General features: G+C 34.5%; 1 protein-coding gene across 1 annotated transcript in view; it reads right to left on the reverse strand.

Annotated features, from left to right (window-relative positions):
• Positions 1 to 9,817, reverse strand: part of LOC145663785 (innexin inx2-like) — a 28,346-nt gene extending 18,529 nt beyond the window's left edge. The window contains exon 1 of the mRNA XM_081729870.1: positions 9,608 to 9,817. The gene's annotated coding sequence lies outside the window, so the exon portion shown is untranslated. The remainder of the gene's footprint in view (positions 1 to 9,607) is intronic.
• Between the last annotated feature and the right edge of the window lie 2,700 nt (positions 9,818 to 12,517).

Below are 12,517 nucleotides of genomic sequence, written 5' to 3' on the forward strand. Positions count from 1 at the left end.
AGTGGCATAAATTGTATATTGCACATCTGATATACAGGGTTGTCAAGGGTGTGAAAACGATGGAATAAAACGATGGAATTTAGAACACTATCAAAACTATGAAATCGAGGTTTATTACTGTGATGCATGACAGAGTGAAAATATTCCACTTTACATGAGAGTCTCTGCGACCATTTTGGAGGGTATCATACTGGATTGTAATTAATTCAGTGAAATGGGAACTTTACGATCCGATACTATTTTTGAAATATGGTGTGATTTCGTAACGACAGTATGGTAGTTTCCTCTCTGCTGGTTTGCGTCCTGAACGAAATTATGATAATGAATTTACAATGACAAGTTTTTGTATAAGTTCTAGACCTATGTGATTAAACTTTCGTTAACAAAAAATATAGAAAACAATCTTATTAAAGTCTTTAAAAATCACACTTTATTACAAAAATAGTAGCGTATCGTAAAGTCCATATTTCACTGAATTAACTCAAATCCAGTATGGCAACTTCCAAAATGGCCGTAGAGGCTCTCATGTAATATGGAATATTTGCACTCTGTCCTGCATCATACCAAAAAGCCTCGATTACATATTTTTAGCAGTGTTCTAAATTTATTTAATCGTTTCCACACCCTTGTAAATCCTGTATATATTAGGGAATATGCAACCAGGGATACAAACCACTGTTTCAATCAATGCATGCATATGCTTCAGTAGGAGACAAAAAATGCATAACATTTTGTGATTTCAGCAAAACCTTTACCTGCATAATGAATTTTATGCACACAAGTGAATCAATTAACACAGTTTTCATTATGCATTTAGTTGCATACTTAAAAATTATACATCTAAACGTTTTACTGAAATCACAAAAGTTATGCATTTTTTGTGTCAACTAACGCGTCTGTGGTTCTGTGTGTAGAAGTATACGTGTCATGTTTGACTGTTAGAAGTATGTGTGTTACTGTTAGTAGTATGTGTCTCACAGTTAGTAGTATGTGTGTTACTCTTAGAAGAAAATGTGTTACTCTTAAAAATAATATGCGTTACTTTTAGAAGTATGTGTGTCATTGGTAGAAGTATGTGTGTGAATGTAAGAAGAATGTGTCACTGTTAGAAGTGTGTATGCCACTATTAGAAGTATATGTGTTACTATTAGAGTATGTGTGTCACTCTTAGAAGTATGTGTTACTGCTAAAAGTATGTGAGTCATTGGTAGAAGTATATGTTCCAAGTGTCACTGTTAGAAGTATGTGTCACAGTTAGTAGTGTGTATGTTAATGTAAGAAGTATGTGTGTTACTGTTAGAAGTATGTGTCACTGTTAGTAATACGGGAGTCACAATTTGTGATATGCGTGTTACTCTAAGAAGCATGTGCTATTGTTAGATGTATATGTGTCACTGTAAGAAATATGTGTTACTATTAGAAGTATATGAATAATGTTAGAAGTATATGTATCATGTATCAGTGTTAGAAGAATGTGTGTTACTATTAGAAGTATGTATTACTTATACAAGTATGTACGTCATTGAAAGAGGTATATATGCCATGTGTTACTGATACAAATAAGTTTGTCACTGTTAGAAGTATATCTTACTTCTAGAAGTGTGTTAGTGTTAGTACTATGTGCGTCATTGGTAGAAATATATGTTGATATGTCATCGATAGAAGTATGTGTGTGACTGTTAGAAGTACGTATGCAACTGCTAGTAGTATGTATGTCACTGTTAGAAATAGTATGTTACTGTTAGAAGTATCTTTGTCACTGTTAGATGTATGTGTGTTACTGTTTGAAGTGTGTTATTATTAGTACTATGTGCGTTACTGTTAGTATTACATGCGTAATTGTTAGAAGTATGAGTGCTACTGTTAGTAATATGTGCGTTACTATATTAATGTCACAGTTAGTAGTATGTGAGTCACTGTAAGAAGTATGTCTTTCTGTTAGAAGTATGCGCGTCACTGTTAGTAGTACGTGTGTAACAGTTTATAGTATGTGTGTCACTGTAAAAAGTATGTGTTATAACGATATTGTGTATTTTACATGTAATTTTAAATATCATTTCATGTATTTACGGGCAATATGTGCTATTGAAATATGCACAAACTAGTTAGAAGAAGAAGAAGAAGAAAATATGAAAAGAAGTATAATTAATTATTTTCTGATATTATTATTGATATTTTGTTAACATGGTAGTCTGACGATATGTGTTATTGGTCATCATAGAAACGAGAAACAGAATCAATATGTATGATATTTAAAAGGTGTAAATGTTTAATTCATTACGTATTATAATAAAAAGGTAATATCAATGGTGTGTACAAGTGAATTTCAGAAAAAGGTAATAGACTAGATTATATTTATTCGAACTTTGGGCTGAACTGTAATCCTGAATATACTAAATAAATATAATGCTTACAGTGTTACTGTTAGAAGTATGTGCTTCATTGGTAGAAGTATATTTGTCATGTGTTTCTGTTAGAAGTATGTGCGTTACTGCTAGTAGTACGCGTGGCACAGATTGTAGTATGTGTGTATCTCTATTAGAAGTATGTGTCACTGTTAAAAGTATGCGTGTCATTGGTAGGATTATAAGTCTCATGTACCACTGTTCGAAGTATGTGTGTTACTGTCCGAAGTATGAGTGTCACTGTTAATAATATATGCATTACCTTTATAAGTATGTGTGTTATTGGTAGAAGTATTTTCGTCACTGTAAGAAGTATGTGTGTCACTGTCAATAGTATGTGTGTAACAATTTATAGTATATGCGTCACTGTAAGAAGTATGTGTTACTGTTAGAAGTATGTGCTTCATTGGTAGAAGTATATTTGTCATGTGTTTCTGTTAGAAGTATGTGTGCTAGTATTAAAAGTATGTGTGTTACTGTTAGAAGTATGTGTGTCACTGTTAGTAATACGTGTGGTACATTTTGTTGTATGTGTGTCACTATAAGAAGTATGTGTTACTGTTAAATGTATACGTGTTATTGGTAGAATTATATGTCATGTGTCACTGTTAGAAGTATGTGTGTTACTGTCAGAAGTATATGTGTCACTGTTAATAATATATATGTTACCCTTAAAAGTATGTACGTAATTGGTAGAAATATGTGTGTTACTGTAAGAAGTATGTGTTACTTTTAGAAGTATGTGTGTAACTGTTAGAAGTACGTGTTACTGTTAGTAATACGTGTGTTACAGTTTGTAGTATGTGTGTCACTATATGAAGTATGTACATCATTGGTAGACGTATATTTCTCATGTATTTCTGTTAGAAGTATGTGTGTTACTGTTAGAAGTATGTCTGTTACTGTTAGAAGTATATGTGTCACTGATTGTAATACGTGTGTTATAGCTTGTAGTATGTGTGTCAGTATAAGAAATATGTTACTGTTAAAAGTATGCGTGTCATTGGTGGAATTATATGTGTCATGTGTCACTGTTAGAAGTATGTGTGCTACTGTCAGAAGTATATGTATCACTGTTAATAATATATGCGTTATTGGTAGTATTATGTGCGCCACTGTTAGAAATATGTGACTTACTTTAAGTAATATGTGCGTTACTGTTAGAAGTATGCATGATAACTGCAATATGTGCGTGACTGTTACAAGTGTGTGTGTTACTGTTTGTAATATGTGTGTTAGTAGTACGTGTCTCACAGTTAGTGGTTAGTGTGTTACTGTACGAAGTATCTGTTCCTGCTAGAAGTATGTGCGTAATAGCGGAAGTATATGTGTAATGTGTCACTGTTAGAAGCATTTGTCTCACTGTGAGAAGAATGTGTGTTACTGTTAAAAATATGTATGTCACTGTTAGTAGTATGTATGTTACTGTTAGAGGTGTGTGTGTGTAACTCATAGTAATGTAGTAATATGTGCGTTTTTGTTAGAAGTATGTCTTTCACAGTTTGTGGTATGTGTGCCACTATAAGAACATGTGTTTTAATGTTAGAAGTATGCGTGTTGCTGTGAAAAGAATGTGTGTCACAGTTAGTACTTTGTGTGTCACTGTAAGAACTGTGTGTTAATGTTAGAAGTATGCGTGTTACTGTAAGAAGAATGTGTCACTGAAAGTAGTATGTGTGTTACTGTTAGAAATGTGTCTGCAACTGTTTTAATATGTACTTTACTGTTGGAAATATGTTTTTGACAGTTAATAGTATGTGTGTCACTGCAAAATGTATGTATGTTACTGTTAGAAGTATGTGTCACTGTTAGTAGTATGTGTGTTACTGTTAGAAGTATGTGTTTCACTGTTAGTAGTGCGTTTGTACCAATTTGTGATATGTGTGTCACTGTAAGAAGTATGTGTTACTGTTAGAAGTATGTGCGTCATTTGTAGATGTATATGTGCCATGTGCCGCTGTTAGTAATGTGAGTGTTACAATTAGAAGTATGTGTCTCAGTTTCTGAAGTATGTGTGTTACTGTTAGAAGTATCGTGTCACTGTTAGAAGTATGTGTGCAACTGTAAAAAGTATGTGTCACTGTTAGAGATATGCGTGTCACTGTTAGAAATATGTGTTATTGTTAGTAATATTTGCGTGACTGTTAGAAGTATGCGTGTCACAGTTAGTAGTGTGTTTGTCACTGTAAGAAGTGTGTTTGTCACTTTAAGAAGTGTGTTACTGTTAGAAGTATGTGCATCATTGGTAGAAGTATATGTGTCCTGTGTCACTGTTAGAGGTATGTGTTTTACTGTTAGTAATATGTGCGACACTGTTGGAGGAATGCATGTTAATGTTAGTAATATGTACATGACTGTTAGTAGTGTGTGTGTTACTGTTAAAAGTATGTGTATCGCAGTTTGTAATATATGTGTCAGTTTAAGTATGTGTTACTGTTAGAAGTGTGTGCGTCATTGGTAGAGGTATATGTGTCATATGTTACTCTTAGAAGTATGTGTTGCTGCTAGAAGTATGTGTGTCACTATTTGAAATATGTGTGTCAAAGTTTGTAGTATGTGTGTCGCTATAAGAAGAATGTGTGTTACTCTTAGAAGTATGTGCATTATTGGTAGCAGTATATGTGCTATGTGCCACTATAAGAAGTATGTGTGTAACTGATAGGAATATGTGTGTCACTATTAATAGTACATGTGTTAGTGTTAGAAGTATGTGTCTCACTGTTAGAGATATGTGTGTTACTGCTTACTGCTAGAAGTATATATGGTACCGTTAATAATATGTGCGTTACTTTTAGAAGTATGTGTGTCAAGGTTAGTAGTATGTGTGTCGCTGTAAGAAGTATGGTGTTACTGATAGAAGTACATGTGTCATAGTTTGTCGTATATGTGTCATTGTAAGAAGTATGTGTTAATGCTAGAAGTATGTGCGTCATTGGTAGAAGTATGAGAGTCAGCGTTAGAAGTATCTGTGTTACTATGAGAAATATGTGTCACTGTAAGAAGTATGTGTATTACTGTTGGACGTATGCATTTTACTGTTGTTTGGGATCCAATGCTACAAGCCACCACGTCTATGTATTATTGAGAAAGTATTGTTCTGCACCCGAAAAGACAGTGAGTAATTGTAAAATACTTCCAACTACACTTTCAGAAAATAATAATAGAAGTAGATTGTTTTTATAAGAGAAAGAATACAGATGCAGTGTAAGATCAAATTTTCATCAATCCTACATCAATCATTTCCGTTAAACAAATATAGTTTTGTTGAGAAAATGTACTAATGTATGTTAAGCTAGGAAGCTTTTGGGTGACTCGGCCCGGTGAACCCCCGTGTGTGAACCCCTGAGTAGTTTAATACTAGCAATAATAGTAGTAGTTTGTGTACATGTGGTATTGTGCTAATGTAAATGCAATTTGTTTAGTTTAACGTACTCCGGTTATGCCCTTTAGGTTAAAAGGAGACTAATAATTAATAAAAGTAAATTATTTTGAAATAATTTTTTTTGCGCTCTCCCACTGGGAAACGAAACCCGGGACCATATGCGGTAAAGGCGCATACGCTAGCCACTAGACTATCGGAGAGGACTAATGTATTGTGCTAGCGTTTTAGTTACAAATAAGTGACGCCATACTAATGTTATAAAAGACAATACCTTCCACCAAGGCACTCTCCCTGCTCGTTTTAGTGAATGCTGTGCATACCTTTGGTGCAACGGATCCCGAGTTTGATTCCCCTTAACAAAGCATTAAATGCATTGTGGTGATTCATATTCCTCCTTAAACTATAGATCCATGTCTCAAATAGCCTCGGTACTGAAAACAGGCGCTAAATTTCAATAAAACTATAACCTTTCTTTAAGATAGAACCCCAAACATTACGTATGTTTTAATTCGAGGGGTTTGTAATTCATATTGCACATTGTCATGAAGTTCAACCTTAAGATACCATTTATAACTTTGAAAAAACGGAAGTAGCTACACAGTTATCTCTAGGGGCACACCCGCCGGATACAGACTCCCCATCCAAAAAACTTCTTAACTTGACATGCTTTGTACACTTTCTTAATAGGTAGCTAATATTTGTTTAGCAGACAAATGACTAAAAATGAAATGAAATGAAATATTTCAGTGTAACGTCCCTCAATTATGCGCTTTAGGCTAAGGGAGACGATGATAAAAGGCAAGTGAATGATGATGGAAGAATTGGTGGAATGAAAAAGTGGGAGGAAACGAGAATAACCCGAAAAAAACCACGGGCACGATCTTGTCTACCACAAACTTGGGATTAAACCAGGAATTCCACGCACCTGAGGTAAGCACTCTACTACTAAGCCACCGTGCGCCCCCCCCCCCCGCCGAGAAATAATTGATGTAGACTAAAGGCGTGACCTTACTCATAGCAGTGATGCAAATAAGCAACAAAATTTTACTAGACCTCAAAACAAGCTACTAGCTCATATCCCACAATAGAAATCATTTACTTATCTTCGGTATGATGTTAAATACTCGCCCGCACCGTGTGAACGAGTGGGCGAGTGGTTATTTGCATCCCTGATCTATATACTATTTCTTTTCTCATAAAACAATCTACTTTTATTATTTTCGTGAGAATAAAAGTTAAAAATTACTTATTGTTATTTACAGCTTTAGAATAACACCTCTTTGATACTACATAAACATACAGTATTTCCATGTATTACTGGACCCCTCCCAACAAAAATTTCTAGACGCACTCCTGGTCACCACTAATAGGGAGATCATCTTCAACATCTCGTGGGATTTTGTCATTTGGAATAGGAGAACTCTGTTTTACGTTACTTCAGCTCGTTTATACTAAGGGCGCCCATGTTGTAGTTTCCAAGGGGGTAAGTATAAGCGACGTTTCAAATATAGTTTCAAATTTTGCTGTAACTAATGTAAAAATTCTATTGGGTGTTCGATATTCTGAAGTACAATTTCTTGTAGGGTTCAGCGCCCCACCTTGCCCCCTTGATTTATATATTTTTTATGATCATATTTTATGTGAATTTTATGGTGATTCACTATGAATAATTACAGGCTCAGCTTTGTGGTTGTAATTGGTGATATTCCAGCCTAAGCTAATATACGAGTATACTATATTCAGAATAGTTGTTTAATCTTTCTACTCCCGCCAGGGATTTGAACGAAATCGTAGAATCTTACGTTGGGGCCCTGGTGATTCCCTAATCATCACAGAGTCATGATTCATACATTGCTGGAAAGAATATGAAACACAGACTCCAACGAGATAACATTTTTGTAATTCCCGTCCTATTTATGGAAGATGAAGAAATAAAAGTTCTAAACATATGAAGAAATAGAATTTGAGGGGCCTGGCAACCCTTGGAATCACCCTACACTGACAAAATGATGCTAATGTGTAGGTAAGACACTTATGATAATAATATAGAAAATGATAGCCATTGCTAAAATACAAAGCGAAATAAAAATTCAGAACATTCCTATAAAAAAGCGCCCTGTATATCATTTTCGAAGGGCTGTTGCAGACCTTGGCGTTGGCGATCCTGAGGACCTCCGTAATTATCTGTACTTGTGCTTTGTCATTCGTACTTCGCCTTCGGCAACTAAACCTCTTTCTATCTTTTCCACTGTTCAACAACCACCTGAACTCCAGTAAACAATGACGGCCTCGCTGGCTTTCTATTTTTAGCTTAGCATGTAGACAAGAATGTAGGGGTGAAAATGATGTTAGTTACTCTTTTCTTCCTACAAGAAATTATTGTGTATGTGTGTGTGTGTGTGTGTGTGTCTGTGTGTGTCTGTGTCTGTGTCAAAGAAAATATACATTCTGTGTTTTACTAGAAGGAAAAGCGTAATGAATTCGTTTTATGTAGGAAAAATTCTCAAAGAAATATTCATTGAAGTTTTCATTCGTCCCATTGTACCACGTTATATACGCATCATTTTTACTGCGGGGGGCGCGGTGGCTCAGTGGTAGAGCGTTCACCTTCGGTGCTTGGGGTCCCTGGTTTGATCCCAGCTCGCGCAGTGTGGACTTTGTGGTGGACAAACACCGTGCTCGTGGATTTTTTCGGGATTCTCCCGTTTCCTTCCACTTTGTTCATTCCACCATTTCATTCATTTCTCATAATCACCGTTTTCTTTAGCCTAACCGGCATAACCCTAGGACGTAAAACTCAAAGATTTCATTTCATTTTTCATTTTTACTGCACACATCATGTACAGCAACAAGAATTATGCTTCTAGACCAATTCAATGAAAAGACATCTTGTCTTAAATGGAACCGTCCTGAAAATGAATGTAATTTGTCAATAAATTTAGACTCAAAAGATTGACCACCTTTGCCCTCCCCCTCCCTCAATATAAGTAACAAGTACACATACAGAGTATTACCATGCAGTGGACTACTTCATTGCTTCACATACCAATTTTTATGACTGTACCCCCAAGAGGGAGAATGTCCCCCAAAAACCTGATGCAAAAAGCAACACAAAATAAACACGAACTTTACCCTCCCTTATCCGCCCCGCCCCCCACATACATAATATATATCGGCGGAAAATGTCACCCCCAGGAACGCATTGATACCAAAATTATCTTTCTAGTTTAATTAGTAGCTGAGGTATGAAGGCTTAACGCAACAATTGTTTCAATTGGCTTTCAAAGGTTAATATTATACGTTGATATTATAAGTATAATAATAGAATATGTTTAGTTGTTTGACAGTACAGAATAAGGTGTCCACTGCATCTGAGTAGATCGTATCTAGTTTCATGGTATAACGTATATTATATGTATCTTGTAGCCCGATAATCTATTTGAGCGTCTAGTTAAATAATTTACACTCTAAACTACTAAAAACTATAAAATCAAAACAAAAAAAAATACGTTAAAGAATACAACAGCAATTACCAATAAATAAATAAATAAATAACAATGAAACCTCTGTGTTTCGTTCAGTATAAAATAAGTGTTATTATTTTTTTTTTATATAAGAAAAAGTAACTTGGCGTACCCCAAGGATGAACATTACAGACGAAAGTAAAGTAGTAGTAGTAAAAATGAAATCATTCATTATATTTTCTCTGAAAAAAATATTAAAACACATGAATGAAACTAGGCTTCATTCACCATCGATTCTTCTAAGATTTAAAAAGAAGGTAATAATGTGCTTTTCCTATTAAAAAAAAAAATCTTACCTGTAACGTTCGGTGCAGCTGAATATCTGCAAAACGAGCCACTCAAACTTATCGTCACAATGATAACAGACGACTGAGACATACTCCAAGGAAACTATTTGTTTTATACTGTATATTCATATCATTGCGCAAGCGCTACACTACCAAACTCGAGGCAAAACTTTTCATTTTACGCGATTTTTACTCTTCATATTTACAATAACAAGAGGGCCTAACTTATCCTCTCAAAATTTCCAATTTGACAATATTAAAATAATGCTTGTGCAGTAGGAAAACTTAATTAAAATCTCATTTAAAAGAATTATTTCAAAACTCTTTCCTATCTTGATTGGCGTAGTGCTGATTGTATTCGACCAATCAGAAGTCACTTGCTTTGAACTTTCACCCTTTCATGTTGACAGGAAGTTCTACCTCACGTGATATCTGTTTATCACGTTGCAATCTGCGATGAAGCTTGAGGGTTTTTTTTTTTTTTTTTTTTTTTTTTTTTTGTATTTGGTGACGTCTTTAACTGTCTTACTTCTCACACATAACCACATAGCAAAACACTGAAAAGTGTTATATTTTCATTATTATAACTGAACCGGTATTAGTATTGTTCCTTTTTAAGTTAAAATAGTTTAAATGAAATGCTGATATAATATAACAAAAATGACATATGGGGAGTCTAAATGAAAACCATTTTTCCTAATACGTTTTTTTGGCTAAGTGCGATAACATAAAGTAAGCAACTTTATATAGTGTTTTTATTCTGAAAATTAAATTAAAGAACATTTTCCTCCAATTTGAACTCTTTTGACGAAAGAGAAATTGTAGCATGTTATATATAATAAAAATATATTAAACATCGTTTTAAGGCAGTATTACGTATTTTGAAACGTTATTTTATGTTAAGCATTTTGTTAAGTATACATCAAGACTCAAATTCATACCCAGAAATTTTTGTTGGGAGGGCAAGCCACTACGTTTATGCAGTATTAAACTGGTATTATTTTACACCCGAAAAAAAGATAAGTAATTTTAAAATACTTCCACCTATATTTTGAGGAAAAAATTTGACAAAACTGGTTTTTATATGAGAAAGAGTACATATGAAGTGTAAGATTAAATTGCCACATCAATCATTTCCCTGTTAAACAAGTATACAAATGCTTGTTGAGTTAGGAAATGTTTTTGAGGATCCGGACTCGGTGCACCAAGTGGGTACACCCCTGTCAAGGTTGTATTCAGAAAAGCAATTGCTAGGGGTGAGAGGTTTAACGGAGACTTGGAGAATACAACTATCGGAGGCCTTCAAATCTATAGAATTCCCGGAGAAGGGGGAGAGATTTTCATTGTCATTATTAGCGATCGGATGTTTAGGCATTAAAAACCTACAAAATTGGCAGGCAAATAGACAGTAAAATGTAACTCGAAGTAATAAAAATAAATACTCAATACAATTAAAAGAATAGAGTCAAGTCCTAGATACTATTCAAAGAACATAGAAATATTACCTATTTGTTAATATTTTCTTTTGCTATATATAAAAACGAAGCTTGACATGCATTCCATATTATATATATATATATATATATATATATATATATATATATATATATATATATATATATATATGTGTGTGTGTGTGTGTGTGTGTGTGTGTGATAGGTGGTCCACGAAAAACAGGCCCACCACAGACAGGTAGACTGTGCATTATCGTCTATTGTTGCGACAACGTTTCTGTAGTGTGTTGTCAGTTTTCAGTACGAAAGCCGTAGAGATTCTGTTAAGACGTATAAAGTAAATTTCAGAGAGATATATTCTCTATAAGAAACAATCCCAATGAAGGAGGCGTACGTGTCCACGGGTTCATTTAAGGAAACGGAAAACATTTTGGCAAGGAATTTTCCTGGCGTTTCAGTATCGGCAAAGAGCAGTATACGCAAATAATCCAAAAACATTAGAAGACTTGAAGGACAATATTCGTAATGAGATTTTGGCAATTGATGCGGCAGAGTTGCGTGTATAATAACATGTTAGTGCCCGTACAAAAATGCATTGAAACACAAGGCAGTCATTTTCAGCATCTACTGTAAAAGACAAGACAAGATCACAAGATCACTTCAGGAAGTAAAGCAAGTGAATTTCATTAACCAAATCTTTGCCCTTTGTATGTATGTTTGTATATGCTCGTGGCGTGCCGGGCTATGCCTATATATAAACCTTATTTTAAAGAAAACGCATTGAATAGACAACATTAGGCACTAAATCAATTATTTAGGGAGTAAGGGGCGACATAGGCCAAATACAATTGGCTTAAATTGAAACCACAACCCCCCCCATATAAACCAAAAAAAGTTGTTTTTGATCACATCTTTAATATTAAAGAATAGGCATTTTGGCTAGCATCCGGTCTCTACTCATTATCTTTCCCTTATTGCTTGTTTAGCTTCCGACGATGAAAATGTATAAATGTATTGAACTGAGTAGGGCTCATTGATAAAGTCTGACCTTTGGATCTAAAATTTTAAGGTTCGATTCCAAGTGATGGGGGCTTTTGAGATGGACAATATAGTATTGGTAAATAATTTTCAGGATTCTCCTGTTTCCTCTAATTACTTTCATTCCACAAAGTGCTCTTCGTCGCCCTCATTAGAGCATGGGATCCCTGGTTCGATTCCCAGTGGGAGATTATTGAATGAATTATGGAGGGATTGCGTTAAACTTTGGATTCCACTATAAACTGTGTATCTCACGCCTTATGTAGTTCAATGGTAAAAAGAACATTTAACTTCAACTAACAAACCTTCTACCAACATTTTGTAATTGTTCATGCCATTTAGTTATTATGTGTTACTTGTAGCCTCCAGAACATAATAGTAGAACTTAGAGCCAAAGATTATATTTGCAACAAATATGTTCTATCAG

The sequence above is a fragment of the Thermobia domestica genome, chromosome 11 (genome assembly GCF_964235325.1).
Source record: "Thermobia domestica chromosome 11, izTheDome1.hap1.1, whole genome shotgun sequence".
In the NCBI taxonomy this organism is placed as follows: Eukaryota; Metazoa; Arthropoda; class Insecta; order Zygentoma; family Lepismatidae; genus Thermobia; species Thermobia domestica.